The sequence below is a fragment of the Myotis brandtii genome, unplaced genomic scaffold (genome assembly GCF_000412655.1).
Source record: "Myotis brandtii unplaced genomic scaffold, ASM41265v1 scaffold32, whole genome shotgun sequence".
NCBI lineage: Eukaryota > Metazoa > Chordata > Mammalia > Chiroptera > Vespertilionidae > Myotis > Myotis brandtii.
Genome location: NW_005362269.1, coordinates 10,930,928 through 10,948,316, shown reverse-complemented (window position 1 = coordinate 10,948,316; position 17,389 = coordinate 10,930,928).

The following is a 17,389-nucleotide window of genomic DNA, read 5'->3' as shown; positions in this document are numbered from 1 at the left end:
CTACACTTCACTCAAAGTTATACAATGTCAATATTGTTAGACTACAATAAGTTAGGTATGTACACTTTAGTGTTTGGAATCCTCCAAAAACTTATATAAGATGTTATACTCAGAAATACTTTAGGTAAATTAAGATGAATCCTAAATAATGAACCAATAACCCACAGTACAGTGACATAAGAGAAGCAAAGAAAACACATAATAAAATGGCAGACTTGAGCCATTATAACATATCAAGAATGACCTTCAATGTAAATTATCTAAATATGCCAATTAAAATAACAGAGACTGAGAGGACATATTGAAAACATGGTCTAACGATATGCTGTCTACAGGAAATTCACTTCAAACACAATGACAATGGTAAAAAGAAAGTAAAAGGATGAGGAAAAGGGAGTCTTCTGCATGTTTGTGTTGTTTTTGCATTTTCAACTCATGAATATATTAACTATTCAAAATTAAATAATTTTTAAAAGCTGCAATATAAACTGATCCAGAAGCAAAGTTGAGATCAACTTTCTACTTTTCAAAATTCTTTGGTAGGGAAACATTGCCTTTATAAAGACAGTGGTGGAGTTGTGGATTTTCCACAGTAAACCACTTAAGACACTGGAAATATTGTAATTGATTTTTAGAATATTACAGAAGAGATGAACTTTGGGTGATTTGCATTACAGATATTTATAAACACCTTTACCAATCCGTATATATACACACTGGGCACTACAGTATTATCAATATATTTACATACATGCATTTCCACAAATAATTGTTACTGCTTACATAGTATTCTAGCATGAATTAGCATTGTTATTTGAATCAATTCTCATTTGTTGAAAAATTATATTTTTTCTACTTTTTAGTTGTTGTTAGGATCATTGTGTAAGTAACATCTTTGTTCACCTCTCTCTTAATCTTTAGGGTAAATTTGAAAAATGGTCATCCACATGAGAGATTGCCCAGATACATGTTACCAAATACTGCTCCAGAAATATTGTAACATGTATAGCATTGTTCTGAGGGGTTTATTTTATCTTATAGCTCAGATAAATATAGCAGAGAAGGGGCCTTGTTTTTCAAGAGCAGGGCAATATGCTCCTAACATCGCTATCAATGTCAAATTATCAAAGCAGTTGATCCTGAAGTCAAAGTTACAGTTTTTGTTCCTTTCTATATTTGAAGCATGAGTATGCTTGCCATTCATGGAATAGTAATAGCTGATGCGTTCTTAATTCTCTTTACAACCAAAGTGCTGGTATATTATTACAGATATTCATGCCCAAGGGAATGATGCAGTTTCTAGGGCGAGTTTTTGATTTTTAAATAGGAGATGTGTCAGACAGTATTTGGTAAAGAAAAGAGAAAATATAATGTATTTGATAGTTCCTGAAAAATGCATAAGTAGACTTTATAATCAGGTAAATATTTCTATTTTGGACTTTGCATGTATTGACAGCTTGAAAATAATTTATGGAGACAGATAATGAGAAAAAAATAATTCATATTAATTTTGTTTTTATTGTTGACACCATTACAAATGCCCTTTCCACCAAACCCCCAGCCTTTCTTCCCCCTGGCCATCACCACACTGTTGTCTGTGTCCATGGGTTATGCATATACGTTCTTCATCTAATCCCTTCACCCAATTCATATTATATATAATTATATATATTTTCATCAAGATCTCAGTGATTTCCCATAAAATATTACTTTGATCTTGCTACCCCTGCACTTTAGTTATCAGGAGCCAGAAGGACCCAGAGCACATATGGAATATGATACAAGAGGCACAAGTATTGTAAGGTAGTCCATGCCCTTGGAACAGCTGTCACCAAGGGACCTTTGGAAGTGGCTTATCCACATTTTATGCTTTTTTAAGGAATGGAGGACTGACAACTCAGAAGGTCCTATGCAGCTTCTTGAAAATGCAAGTTCCATTGTCTTATACTGTTTGAGAACCAGGGTTAGAATAAATAGAAGTCAAAATATAGTAGCATATAAATATAGTAGAGGCCCAATGCATGAAGATTCATGCAAGAATAGGCCTTCCTTCCCCTGGCTGCCCACACTGCCTTCACTCCAGCCAGAGCCGCCTTCGCGCGCTGCCCAGAGGCCCAGAGCGTCTGGGGCAGGGTGGAAGGCCTGCATTGTTGCCATGGCGTACCACCCCACCCCTGGCCACTCAGCGCGCTGCCCACAGGCCCGCCACCTTTGTTGAGTTAATTTGCATACTCACTCCTGATTGGCTTTGTGGGTCTTGCAGAGGGACTGTCAATTTACATATTTGACTATTATTAGTATAGATACTACTATAATGTATACACACACTTTGAATAATTATAAAGGCAGAGTTTATTAAAATGTATTTCATTTTCAAAAGTGAGCTATGAGCTGTTAAAGTGTATAGACATTTTGGGAGGAACACCCTATATATAGTATTTATGGTGTGTTAATGTTGATGTCTTAAAAAGTAGCTGCAATACTGCAATATTAGTTAATATTTATTGAGTGTAATAGCAAATCATGAAATGTATACACATTAATCTTCACAATAATCCACACTGGTTGATGTTATTATTTCCAGTTTTCGAATAGGACACTGTTAAAAGGTTGCTCAAGAATACATAGGTAGAAAGAGATGAAGCTCTAATTTTAACCATATTACTGATCTCTGATCTCAGCCTCTTCTTAACTATAGTGCCCCATTTTAAGTCTCCTAAACTACATCTGTCGCTAGGTAAATGCAATGACCTTCTTCTCATTTCTAAGCATGCTTCAGATCCATTTCATAGGTTCCCAAGGCCACTTATTACTGACTGCCTGAAACCTTCACGTACTCTACCTCTATATATATCTTAGGATCCTTCCTTTCAAAATGAATCGCGATACCTGTGCTTGGAACTCTTTCATGGAGCTGCCTTTCTGTTGCATTGCTTTCTTTTAAAACATGCCTTACTAAAGAAGCCAGACCCTTTCTCTCAAGAAAACAGAACAGCTTTGAAATAAGCTCCATGCACAGCAGAAGGTAGGTGGGTCACACAGATTTGTGTGTATATCTGTTTCAACAGCATCATAAATGAATGGTTCCAAACTAAAACCCATAAATCCTAACTCTAAACCCATTACATCCTTGGTACCAGAAATACATATTAAAATATGTTATTTTAATAAATATTATTTAAACATCAACTATATACCAAGCAGTGTTTATAGAAGTTGAGATTCAGAAGTGAGACTGAGATTTCTGTTTATATGTCATATATACCTGTATTGTCATCAGTGAAGATAAATTATTATAAAATATTTATATTCAAAGGTAGTAAATATTCTGGTCAATATTAAATTTTATTATTTTCTAGTCACATAGTAACATATCCATTTTGACCCACCCTTATTAGCTGTAAAATAGCCTATTTCTGGTAAAATGGGCTTATAAGCATATTAAGGATAAAATAACTTTATATATTTACCTATGAATTATACTAATCACTTAAAATATAATTATATCAATTAAATGTTGGAGGAAGAAATTATTTAAAAATATGGACTCATAGTTTAGCAGCACTATTTTTTTCAATAAGCTATTTTTCAGAATTGCTATTAATGGATAATTTTGAGTGGATTTAAAAGTTTAAAAAACTTCAAATTTATTGATATATGTTTGCCCCCTTTCAATAGTTAATGTATACTTTTAATTAACAAAATTTATGGATTGTTTCTCACAAATGCTAAGCCAAGCCAAATGTTCTGTCCTATTTTATGTAAGTCTGTCAGGAAGTGGCTTCCTTCTTTGACAAATTGTTCTTTTTTATTACATTTAAAGAACCGTGATTCAGTCTCCTATGTAATTAGAAGGAGTCAGTTGGATATTCTCTGTTCTTTTAAAAGGTAGCAGCGCAGGGAACAAATTATTGGGATAGTCACTTACCCATGTTTGACCCCCTCATTAGCTGTAAAACAGCCTAATTCTGATAAAAAGATCAGTGCCAACAGAATGCTTTTCCTTTGGTTTTCTAAGTTATGTAAAGTCTGCCTTGTTCCCAGTACAAAAATGATGTCAAAGATCTTCTTTTCTACTAATAGAGTATCTTTCAGAGGGAAAAAAAAGTCTGTGATGTCACTTGATATTCTTTCTGTTATCAAAAACTGGGAAGTTGGACCTAGGGCTATAACCCTCCTGCACTAGTGGAAGTGTAGTGTTGTGATACTATCTGGAGAGCAATATAGCACTGATTTAGTTAAATTATGTATTCTCACCCTAACCGGTTTGGCTCAGTGGATAGAGCACCGGCCTGCGGACTGAAAGGTCCCAGGTTCGATTCCGGTCAAGGGCATGTACCTTGGTTGCAGGCATATCCCCAGTGGGAGATGTGCAGGAGGCAGCTGATTAATGTTTCTCTCTCATCGATGTTTCTAACTCTCTATCTCTCTCCCTTCCTCTCTGTAAAAAATCAATAAAATATATTTTTAAAAAAGTATTCTCATGCATGCCATATGACCCATAAATCTCACTTCTATGTCCCATGGAAGTTCTCCTGGGTTCTGTGGTGGTACATGAATGAGGTTATCCACAGTGATGTCTGTGCGTATAAGGTGTAGAAAAAAAAAAAACTAGGTGTCCATTTTAGGAGAATGGATAAGAGAATGTGAGGCCCAACAGAGATACTGTATAGCACAACACACACACACACACACACACACACACGATATTCACACCGCCACATAGATATACAGTATCTTAGAAAGATAATGCTAAATACACAAGAAACAGAAGATGTATAACATGTGCCATTTATGAAAAATAAAACAAAACAATCACTTTACAGAGAAAAGGATGCTTATCCAACATATTGGTGTGAATATAGGGTGATGAGCTTGGGAGATGACAACCAAGATGAAAATGGAAGGAAGGAAGGAAGGAAGGAAGGAAGGAAGCAAGCAAGCAAGCAAGCAAGCAATCCAGCCAGATTAGAGCTAAAGCAAGTGGAAAGACAGCCTTGATTTTTAATTTGTATATTTTGTCTTTTAATTGTATGCCCATGCTGTGAATTCCTTCAGGATCATAACATGAAAAGCAAGCATTTCTGCACAAATCTCAGGTTTCCCCAACTCACTTGAACAATGTCTACTTTTTCAGTCCCTTAAACAATACTTCTGATTTCAACTAGAGTGAAAAGTACAAAAAAAATGTAAGATACACAGTTCTTTTTCCAAAGGAGGTAGAGGAATAGAGAAAAATTACACATATAAAGATGGTGATAGAATAGAAAATATACATATACTTAATACTTTAAATTCTACTTATGAGTCTATGAAGCTGTGAAATTTTAAAAAAAATAGTTTTACATCATAATAGGTTAAGAGCTAAACTAGAGGTTAGAATGGATGCCTTTAATCCCGACTCCTCCACTTACAAGCAAGCTGTCCTTAAGGAACTAAGTCTTGATGAGCCATCATTTGTATCCTTACTTGCGATTTTTTAAAACTATGCTACTGAGGCATGACTGACAAGCAAAAAGCTATATACCTTTAATGTATACAACTTGATGAGCTTAGTAATACGTACCCATTTGTGAAATATCACCTCTTCTAAACTTCTTTTAGACATTACCTAACAGTGTGCAATATCCAAAAAAAACATACTGGATACAGTGAGCCCTCCATTGGCCAAGATTTCTGCCTGAAAAATCCTTTACAGATGGTGGCTCAGAGATGGTAATCCAAGCTGCAGGACAGTGATCCCACCCGTGGAAAAGACTGTGTTTGGGCTTTAGGGAAAAGACGCAGGTGGGATGGGTGAGGCCGGATTTCTGCCTGAAAAATCCTTTACAGATGGTGGCTCATAGATGGTAATCCAAGCTGCAGGACAGTGATCCCACCGGGGGAAAAAGGTAGTGTTTGGGCTTTATGGAAAAGACGCAGGTGGGATGGGTGAGGCCAAGCGCTGGAGAGGCGGGAGCTACAGAGGAAAAGAGTTCCGTGTAGGATTTCCTGGTCTGTTGTTGCACATGAAACTGAATGTGCAGAGTTAATTTCCAGGACGCCGGGCAGCTTCCCGCTCTCACACACGGGGCCAGGCGAGACTCCATTTCGGGACAAGTGAACCAGCCTTTTTCAGTCAGAGTTCAGAGACTGAAAAACTGGGGAATGAAGAGAAATCCCAGAAATGATGACTCGGTGACAGAAATCAACAAAACCTCTGGAATAATGGCTACTTAGTGGTTAGGTTAAAAATGTAACACCCGTGAGGTGCAATAAAGTGAAGGGCAAGGCCTGCCTCATGTTGTTGCACTTTGCTGTACTGTGACTCAGGGGTTTTTTTTTTTTTTTTTTTTTTGCAAATTGTAGGCAAGCCCCTCCGCCAGCAACTTGCTTTATTGCGGTGTTCTGGAATCAAACCCTCCATACCTCCGAGACATGCCTGTACCAGGTATAGTCGCCATGCTGTACATTACATCCCCATGATTTATAAGTGGAAATGTGTGCCTTTTGATGCCCTTCACCCATTTCACCCAAGCCCTACGCCACCGCTGGTAGTCATCACCCTGTTCTCTGTATTTATTAATTGCTTTACCCCCTCCCACCACCGCACCCCCCCCTCACCCCCCAGATTCTGGCCAAAGCTTCTGGACAAGCGAACCAGCCTTTTCCCCCCGAGTGACGGGGGTGGGGGTGTCTCACTCCGCTGTCTGTGAGTAGCCTGGGGGGCAGTGCCTTCCAAGAACTGATGCTTCCATTGTCACTGTCCCGGCCTCAGGAGCCAGGCACCCCCGGGGCGACAGCAGCACAAACCGGGACTCAAGAAATACCAGGAAACCAGGTGAGTGTACAGGTCCCCTCTGGGAGGTACTTACCCTCTGGAACACCGCCAAGGGCGAACGGTGGAGATGCCATCAGAGGTGAAAGAAAAAAAAAGGATAACAAAAGCCTCGAGTTAAAACACTAGGGCCCCCTGGTTGGTGGAAGGCCAACGGAGCGGGCAGCGATGGTGTCCGTCAGTCTCTGTCCCCGAGGGCACATGGCAGGCTCCCAACCTGGGTCAGATCAGGTGCCTGGCCCTGCGGTGGACACCAGAGACGGGCCACGGGGCCATGACGCGCACCGTCCCAGCGAGCCGGGGCATCGCTGCTTCCGCTCAGGCCCACGTGAGGAGGCTCCCAGTTCTCGCGAGAGCACCGCGCATCTCAGCGCCCATTGGCTCCTGGACTGAGCCACGTGCCACGTGGCTTTCCAAAGCCGGATGGTTTGCAGGTGCAGGTCATCAAAGCCGGGTCTTTAGCTTCGGGTTTGTAATTCCTGGCAAACCGTGGGTCGCGGCCACAGGTGAGGTTTATTTATATTTATAGCAAGGTTGTACCCAAATCTCTCTCTCTCTCTCTCCCTCCCTCCCTCCCTCCCTCCCCCCCTCTCTCTCCTCTCTCTCTCTTTCATTGTCTAAAGTTTTACATTTGTCTTCTTTTTCCCCAATTGACACGCCCCCAACCATTCCCACCCAGGTTCGCCCCCATCGCCTGGGTGCCTGTGTCCATCAGATATGCTAGTATGCATGCATACAAGTCCTCTCTTATTTGCTTGCATGTGGGCTTTCTCTCTTTCAGGAGTTGGCGGGGTTTTAGGTTTTTGTGAAAGGAAGTCGTTGTAGCCACAGGGTCCTGTGCTTGTGGGAGAGGTGATTTGAGAACTTTTCCTTCGCTGTCTTGAACCCGACTCTGTGGTTCTTTATCATGAGCAATGCCATGAAATAGCGGGTTAGCAAGAGAGAGAAACTTGTCAAAGGGCTTTTCTCCTTTCGATTTATTTATTATGTACTCTGAGTGATAATAAACAGTAATCATTGGTTTTAACCCTACCCAGTGAGGAATTTCTCCTTTTTTTTTTTTTCTTTGAAGGTTTGGGAGATGCGGGACCCTGGTCAGGTGAGTAATTTAAAAGAAGGTGGAGAAAGTCTACTTGTCTTAGTACCTCCCCTGGGACAGAAAGACTAGCAGTGATAACATCTACTAATGATTCCATTATCTCTTTTGACGCAGGTTTAACCAATAGAGAACTATTATTTAGTGGCAACATTAAGAGAAGTAAAAGGTTTTACATAAAGGGTGTTTTAATGGGAACTTTGGTGTACTATGTCTTATATTTCTTGCAGTACTTGTTTACCTGTGTTGTTTTGTAATGTTTGGACACACAGAAATTACTGTGACTCACTTGATAATTAATAATCACACTTTGTAATTTTCATCTTTATTTTTGGGCGGGGCAGACAGCAAAGTCATTTTTTTTGTCTGCCAATTTTTGGCAGGCATATCCCTCCCATAAAGAGACATTTGACCAAGGACACTCCCATATCTCCATCCCAAGATTTTGAGCTCCTTGAGGGCAGGGACTGTATATTTACTTTAGCCAAGATCACAGCATACTGCTTATACGAGGTAAATACTCAATAAGTATTGGTTGAGTAAGAAAAATAAATGAAGGGTGTACATTTCCCCTGTGAAGGGGGCAGGGACTGTATATTTACTTTAGCCAAGATCACAGGATACTGCTTACATGAGGTAAATGCTCAGTAAGTATCGATTGAGTAAGAAAAATAAATGAAGGGTGTACATTTTCCTGTGAAGTACACCTGCTGGTGTAACCAAATGGTTACCTCAGCACCTCTGACAGTCTTCTCAGTGCTAAAATAATCTACCGTGGGATTGGTGGAGGTATCTTTGGAAAGCTGGAGCATCTATTCTTTACCATGAACTTTTTCTCTTAACAGGCAAAAGACTTAGCCCACAAGTTCCTAAGGAATTGCATCCAGGTGGTACCTGCAACTCAAATATGACTCCTAGTACATACTCGCTCAGTGTAAAAGGAGGCCCTTATAATAGAAGCACATAGAACATAACATTGAATTAAGATAGCAGAGATAAAAAGGGCAACAGTGGGAGCTGAAATTGTTTTCTGAGCAATTTGCAATATTTGCTTCTAATTGAACAATCCCTCCTTGATTTTTCTTAAAACAATCAAGTAGGAGATGTGACTAATAGAAGCCAGTATGAAATTGCAAGTGCCCAGGGTGTTTACTATTTCTGGGATAGCTTGGATCATCAGAGCTCTGAACAATATCCTGGAGATGGCCCAGCGTTCTGAGTATTTTTGCATATTCATTAGTTCAATAATTAATTGTAAAACAGCTATACTAGGAGGTCTTCTGGGTGCTGACAGTAGTGCAGAAAGAAAACACAAGGAATTCACATTCTAAAATATGTATCACTCAGATTTCCTTTTTTATGGTTATACCAGGTAGTAAATTAAACTGGAATTTTAATATATAATTCAATATATTTTTCTGCTTTGATTTTTTTTTGTATTTAGAAAGCACTGTATTTAGGGTAATACTGCTTTCTAGAGTGCTGGATATAGGGCTTTGTAATGCCTGCATACTTACTCTGCTCCCTCCACCCCCGAATGAGAAAGTAGCCCTGTTGATACAGAACATATATTCTCAGAAACATATATTGTGCAAGTTTTTCCAACTGGACTGTGAGGCAACCCAAAATCAAGCTCCTGAGATCTGGCCAGGTGTACAAAGACTCACCTAACCAGGGCAAAGTAATGTGTACTGAGAGGTGCTGCACATAATTCTGCTCCAGTGGCATCTCTATTCCACTCACCGTCTTCACCTCTGGCATCTATAATGTACATATGTGTGTGGCCTCTTTCAGACCATGTAGTATCGGGTGGAGGGATTGAACAAAAAAGAAAAAAAAGAGAGAGAACTCATGGACATGGACAAGAGGAGTGATTGGGGGGTTGGGGTGGAGGTGGAAGAGAGCATAAAGGGGTAAGTGGTGATGGGAAAAATAAAATAAAAAGAATCAACCAATGAATGCAGTAATAAGTGGAACAACAAATTGATATTTATGTCTCTCTGAAATCAATAAATTAAAAAAGAATTAAAAAAATTAAATACTACAAATAGGCAACTTGCTTTACTGTTTTTGTTTCTGAGATAGAGTGTTACTTTCTATTTTTCACTTTCTTTTACTCAACTCATATTTACTCCTCATTTACTATGTGCAGGGAGTGATGGGTTGGGGAAACTATTTTATGAGAAAGTCCTACACAGTGAAAGTACAGAGCACCTGTATTTGTATTTTTACCTCTAGTCTTTAATGTTGTGCTAAGTGACTAGATAAAAGAAAGAAGGAAGATGTGTTTAGTGCACCTTCACCTTATTTTGGTTGGGCTTCTCTGTTGTGCCATCTGACTCTGACAATGGCTGTTAGGTATCAATCTTCCCATGAGCACTTATCTATTCTTTATCATCACTGGTATCCCAATTAGAGAAAAAAAAATCCAGAGCAGATAGCTGCCAATCCAGTTTTCAAGTTCATCTCTATTGTAGCAGTGAGCAGGCCTTCTCTTCCTGTCAGTCACCCTTTATAACCTAAAGAAAAGAGAAAGTTACTGACACCAAGGAGAATTTCTTTACATTCCACTCTCAGTATCCAAGGGGCTCTGGGATTTCAGACTATCAAATTAGTGTCAATTTGAGGCATTTCTCAGAGAAGGAAAAAAAATTTAGAGATTACCTGAATTCATTTTCCATGTGGTCCATTGCTAACATCCAATCCTAGCAGGTGTCAGTCACAGAGAAGGCCATTCTATTTCAATGACTGGGTATCTCTTTAATTATAGAAATGAATAATCCAGCTCCCCCAGTTCGCTTCTTAAGGGCTGCAGCCCATGATGTGAAAGGTTTGAACTTGGAGGATCAACAAAAACAGAATTTGCAGCAATTTCTATTACCAGTTTCGTCCTCCTGTTGTCTGACACAAGGTTTCCTTACTGACAGAGGAAATGAATGAGGTCTAGAAACACTTTTTCTAAGCTTCAGTGGCATTTCACAGCATTCTCTTCACCGTCTCAGACTTTGTGGGAGTGAGCAGCATCAGAAATTGATGATCTTTTCTTTAAAGTCGCATATTATTTGTAACATCTCCCCAAACCATAAAACAGCAGAGAACATTTAGGGTGTTGAGCTATCATAGCAATAACACAGGTTGTTATATTCACTTTGAATAAAAGAAACATATTTTTTTATATTTCTGGTGGTCATTTCTAAAATTATTTAGTGGTAATTTTGGAGAGACACATACCCAGAATATTTAGATTGAAGGAAGTTGACTAACACTGTATATATTTTAGGTTCTCCTTAGTGAGTATAAAGTGCATAACTCCGTGATTTGCACTTAAAAACTATACAATTAATGTGAGTAAACATTGCTTTTATTGTCACAGTGACTTATCTGCTTGAGTCAGTAATATACTGAGCACCTACTAGGCACAGTGTCTGAAGAATACAAATGTCAGTCATGTTCAGATACTGACTTTGTTCAATGAAGACTAAAAGTAATGAGCGTAGTGAGAGAGGCAGAAATAAAGTCCTTTGAAAGTTTAAAGAATGAGAAATAAATACCTCCATATAAAATCAGGGAGGGCTTCCTGGTCAAAGTGGCATCTATGCTGACCCTTAGAGGTTAGGTACATGTAAAAAGCCAGGGATGGCCATTTTGAGGAGGGAGAATGGAGTGAGGAAAATTACTATGATGAAACAAGACACGGATATTGTGTAAAAAGCACAGTGAGAAGTGTTTGCCAACAGGGATTGGGCATATACCATGGAGAGCTTTGAATGTGTGGGTAAGAAGTTGGTAGAGCTTTTGTTTTTTTAACTAAATGGAGCCCATGAATACTTTGGGTGCAGGATAGAAATGTGATTAGAAATACTTTAAGATGAATAATTTGATTGCCATGTTTATGCTCTTAGAGGATTGTAATTAGCTATCAGCTTTCAGCCATGAACATTTTTACTAAAATGTATATAGGATATATATAAGTAAATACCATATTTAATAGACATATATTAATTCATTATTTCTATACATGTATATATACATATATATTTCTTGTCTTCTAGTATGTAGAAAGTTAAAGAAATAGTCAAGAAACACCTTGCAATAATAGCTCAAGAGTAGTTTCTTATAAAGCTCAAGTTGATATATTTACACATATACTTTGTGGGCTCAAATATTTATGGTACTTTAGCTATGAGGGATCAGGAAACATTTAAATAGGATGAATAAGGGAAAAACATCTTCATAATATATATTGATAAAAAATATTCCTTCTAGCTACCTTAATCTAAAAATCTCAGAAACTTTCTCTAAGCTTTTGAAAATTCTAATAGAAATTTATAAAATCACATTATGAGGATTTTTAAGTTGTATTGAAGCACAAAGAAACCAAATCAAGTACTAGACTGAATAAAATCATTGTGTTTCCACTGCAGAGTTGAAATCCCATTCACACCTAATTAAATTATCTAAATCATATCCTACAAGGAAGAATGCCCTCATTTTGAATGTAGGCAAGTACAATTGAGAGGTGGGAAGGATATTGATTCTATGGGGCATAGACAACTTTACTCAGAACCCTTTCCTAACACTAAAATCCATGCTATTCTAAGTCTAATCAATATTATTATTACGTAATAACAACTCTGATATTTTTGGTTGGGAGAAGCTTTTCATACAAATGAACTCATACTTTCCCAAAGAAAGCACTTTTTTGGCTTGAAATGATGCATTAATAACCTGTAAATAATTTTAGGCTGGTTGACTGCTACTAGTAGAGTCAGGTGAATTTTTAAAAGTTACTCTACTAAACAGATTGACCAAAGAGGGCAAGGAACATTTATGTAGCTCCTAAGCACTTTATTTTATTACAAGTAATATCCTTTTCCTTAGCTAAATAAATGATTTTAAGGAAGGTAAATGCAGGCATATCTCATTTTACTGTGCTTTGCTTTATTGTACTTCAAAGATACTGCTTTTATATAAATTCAAGACACTTGTCCAGAAAAAAAAATGAATTGCTGAAGGCTTAGATGATGCTTACCATTTTTTAGTAATAAAGTATTTTTAATTAAGGTATATACAGTTTTTTAGACATAAGGCCATTGCACACTTAATAGACTACACCATGGTGGAAACACAACTTTTATATGCATTGGGAAACAAAAAATTGTGTGATTTGCTTTATTGCTACATTTGCTTTATTGTGGTGGTCTGGAACCAAACCCACAATACCACCAAGGTATGCCTGCATTTCATATGCAAGCACCCCTCAAACTATGCACCTTAGGAAACTGAGAGGAACAAGGAGGAAATGTATCACAAATAGTATTTTTTTAGATTTTAGAAAATTCCAAAGCTAATTTGGGTAAAGTCTTGGGTATGAAAGCACATCCCTTAAAAATAAGTTTATTCTTTTTAATTGTAGCCATTTTGGATTTATGTCTGCACTGTGTGTAGTTATATTCCATTACATGCTAAGATGATAATGTGTAAAGCTCCCAGAATTTGGAGGGATTAGGCAGGAACTGTCAATTCAAGCAGAGAATTTGATCTAAATTCTGAAAGATTAAAAAGTTGAAAACTGACAGGAAGGCTAATGTTTTCATTATGATATGGTTATTTAGCATGGGAGATGTAGCTTTTATAGATTATCAAAATATTCCAAAGAAATTCCATTTAGGTAGTTAGAACAAAATAGGCTGCCACCAATTATATAAAAGGATACAAACAAGAAAGAATTCATGTTTTGGTAAATATTTTCTATACATTCTCTCACATTATTTTATAGAATTTAGACCTCTAAGATAAAAATTTCCAAGAAAATTTCAGAACTCTGTTAACAAGTTTAATTAGATGTAAGTAAATTACAACACATGTACTACCTGTATATTATTTAAATGAGTATATTTTTTGAGAACTGGTCAAAGTTCTTAAAAGAGCCAAAGACAAAGCACTAATTCTTCCCATATTGTAAACATGAGTAGGAAAACCATTCAGTACAATTCCTGTTTCCAATTCAGCTGAAGGAAAGAGAGTCAATAATTCAATTAATAGAATAAATTAACCTAACAGAAATGGTCAGCAATGGGATTTCTGTTCTTTCTTTCATACAGAAATGGATACCAACAAAAGTTAGCATTTGAGTGGCTCACATAAGCCACTGACAGTCTGAAATTCCATTCTGTGAGATTGGTTTCTCTTCTTAAAGCAATTTTTCTATTAAAATCACAATGTGACTTACAGAAGAGTCACACTAAATGAATATGTGTTATGACCACATTAACAGAATTTGATGAAAATGGTATTATTTCTTAAATGAAAAAGATGGAATGATTATGGACCCTGCCAATGAAATCAGGACTAGGTCAGAGACTAAACGCATTATAAGATGGGAAAGCAAGGGGACCACGTGGGCAGAAATGCTGTTCATTGTATCTGAGATATAGTACATTCAAATGTCTTCAGAGGCTATGAAAATAACAATGTGTGACGATAGGGAGTGGTTGTGCCGGGAAGAAGCTTGAATGCCTTCCAAACCTCAAAGCATTAAAAATCTTATTTCTTAAAATAAACACTGTGCTAATCAAACACAATAGGTCAGGCCAGACGGCTAAAAAATCAAGAGTACTTTGAAGGAGTATTATCTCTGAACTTAAAGTTTTGAGCTAGCAGAGACTTAAAGATCAACCAAAGAACTTGTATGCATATATGCATAACCCATGGATACAGACAATAGAGTGGTGAAGGCCTGGGGCAGGGGATGCAGTAGGCTAGAAGGGGTCAATGGGAGAAAAAGAGGGACATATGTAATACTTTCAACAATAAAAATTTGATTTAAAAATATTAAACACTTGTTCAATTCTGAGATATCATCTAAGACAGTGGTTCTCAACCTTCTGGCCCTTTAAATACAGTTCCTCATGTTGTGACCCAACCATAAAATTATTTTCATTGCTACTTCATAACTGTAATGTTGCTACTGTTATTAATCGTAATGTAAATATCTGATATGCAGGATGGTCTCAGGCGACCCCTGTGAAAGGGTCGTTCGACTGCCAAAGGGGTCGAGACCCACAGGTTGAGAACCGCTGATCTAAGTCATCTGGAAATATCATGGGGACTGCCAGCACGGTGTGGTATTAAAGAGTTGCAGCATTGTATGAACTTCCACAGTTTATTTATACTCTCTGTTCACCTATAAGGTCAGGATAAAAGCAGTACCAAAATGAGGATTTAATGAGATAAAGTGGAATCCCCTTCTGAAAGGGAGTCCTGTTAAAACATTCTCACATAATTGGATCTGCAGAAGCTTGTTAAAATTAATTCAGCCCTAACCGGTTTGGCTCAGTGGATAGAGCGTCGGCCTGCGGACTGAAAGGTCCCAGGTTCGATTCTGGTCAAGGGCATGTACCTTGGTGTGGGCACATCCCCAGTAGGGGGTGTGCAGGAGGCAGCTGATCGATGTTTCCCTCTCATCGATGTTTCTAACTCTCTATCCCTCTCCCTTCCTCTCTGTAAAAAATCAATAAAATATATTAAAAATATTAATTCATATACTTATTCATTCATTTACTCATTTATTCATTTGCTTGATAAATATTCATAAACTACTGTATGCCTGACACTTCACAACTTAGGAACCGGAAATACATAAACAAAATATAATCTCTACCCCCATGGAGTTCAGTACATTGAGGATGATAAGTAAAAAGTCTACAATTGCAATTGTTTGATACATGCTCTGGGAAAGATGTGCAAAAAAATGCAAATGGGCAAAAACTTCCCATTAAGTTAATGCCTGAGCTGAATCTTAAAGGATGAGAGAAGGGTGAAAGTGAAATTATAGTAATGCTGTTTTAAATAAAAATAACATAAAAAGACCAGTTCTGTGTCTTTCAGACAAATGGAAGCATTGTACTTCTGTGCCCCTTTGAAGTTAGGCGTGGCCATAGTGCTGCATTGGTCAATGTAATACATGGTAAGCAGGGTTCAAATGTGTGTATCACTTTAGGGTTTAAAAACCAGTGAGCGACTTGCTGTGTTCTCTTACACCACTGATAGTACTACAGATAAACAGATTTGTACATGGCTTCCATCTGCCTGGGTACCTGAGAAGCTATACTGGGTAGAATTGCATCAGCTGAGTTGTGTTAAGCTACTGTGATTGATAGAAAGACTGGAGGGTGGAGATGGGAGGTGAGATATTTGTAGTGGAGGCAGTGTAAAAGATGTGCAAAAACACTAAGTGGGTAGTGGGTAACATGTTGAAGAGTATCAGAATATGCTGGAGAGGTAGGTGAGGCGAGATCATAGGGATGTTGCATACTTTGCTAAGGAGTCTTGGACTGTTGACATATTTTAAGCAGGAGAGAGGCATAATTAGTTTCATATTTTAGCAAAATGATTTAGGCAACAGGTTCTAATTTCTGCCTCTATAGATTTGCCTCCTATGGGCATTTCGTGCTATCTGTGACCTTTTGTGACTGGCTTCTTTCACTTAACATAATGTTTTAAAGGGTCATAACATGTGCCATTACTTTATTCCTTTCTATTTGTGAATAATATTCCATTGTATGGATATACTACTTTTGTTTATCTACTCATCAGTTGATGGACATTTGGGTTATTTCCACCTTTTGGATATTATAAACAATGCTTCTATGAACATTTCTGTGTAAGTTTTGTGAGGAGATATGTTTCCATTTTTCTTGGGTATACGAGTGTACCTAACAGTAGAAATGCTGGATCATATGATAACTCATGTTTAACCATTGAGGAACTTCCAGACTTTTTCATAGTAGCTACACCATTTTATGTTCCAACCAGCAAATGTTCCTTGGGATGTTCTGCTTTCTCCACAGCATTGCCAGTGCTTGTTATTTTTATAATAGCAGTCCTAGCGAATAAGAAGTTGTGTCTTCCTTGTGGTTCTAATTTACACTTCTTTGATGGCTAATGATATTGAACATCTTTTCATATGTTTATTTGCAATTTGTGTATCTTCATTGGATAAATGTCCATTCAAATCTGCCATTTTTAAATTGGGTTATTTATCTTTTAACTAGAGGCCCGGTGCACGGATTCGTGCACATTAAAAGGAAATTAATTAGAAGGTGTCTGGCAGGGCAGGACTGGGTGAGATGGGCCGGACATGCCTCCTGCGGTCCCTCCCTGGCCGGCCACACCTGGGGTGGTGCTGGGGCTCGAAGGGCATCTGCGGAGTTAGCGGGGTCCTTCCGGCAGGTGGGGTCCCTCGGCCTAACCTGTGGAGATCGGGCCAAAACTGACAGTTCGACATCCCCTGAGAGGTTCTGGAGTGCGAGAGGGCACTCCTTCAAAGTTGCTGTCACTCAGCAGCTCCTGTGTTGAGTGTCTGTGCCCTGGTGGTCAGTGCACATCATAGTGACCGTTCGATGGGTCGTTCAGTCGTTGGGTCACTTAGGCTTTTACATATATAGATTGTTGAACTGGAAGTGATCCTTACA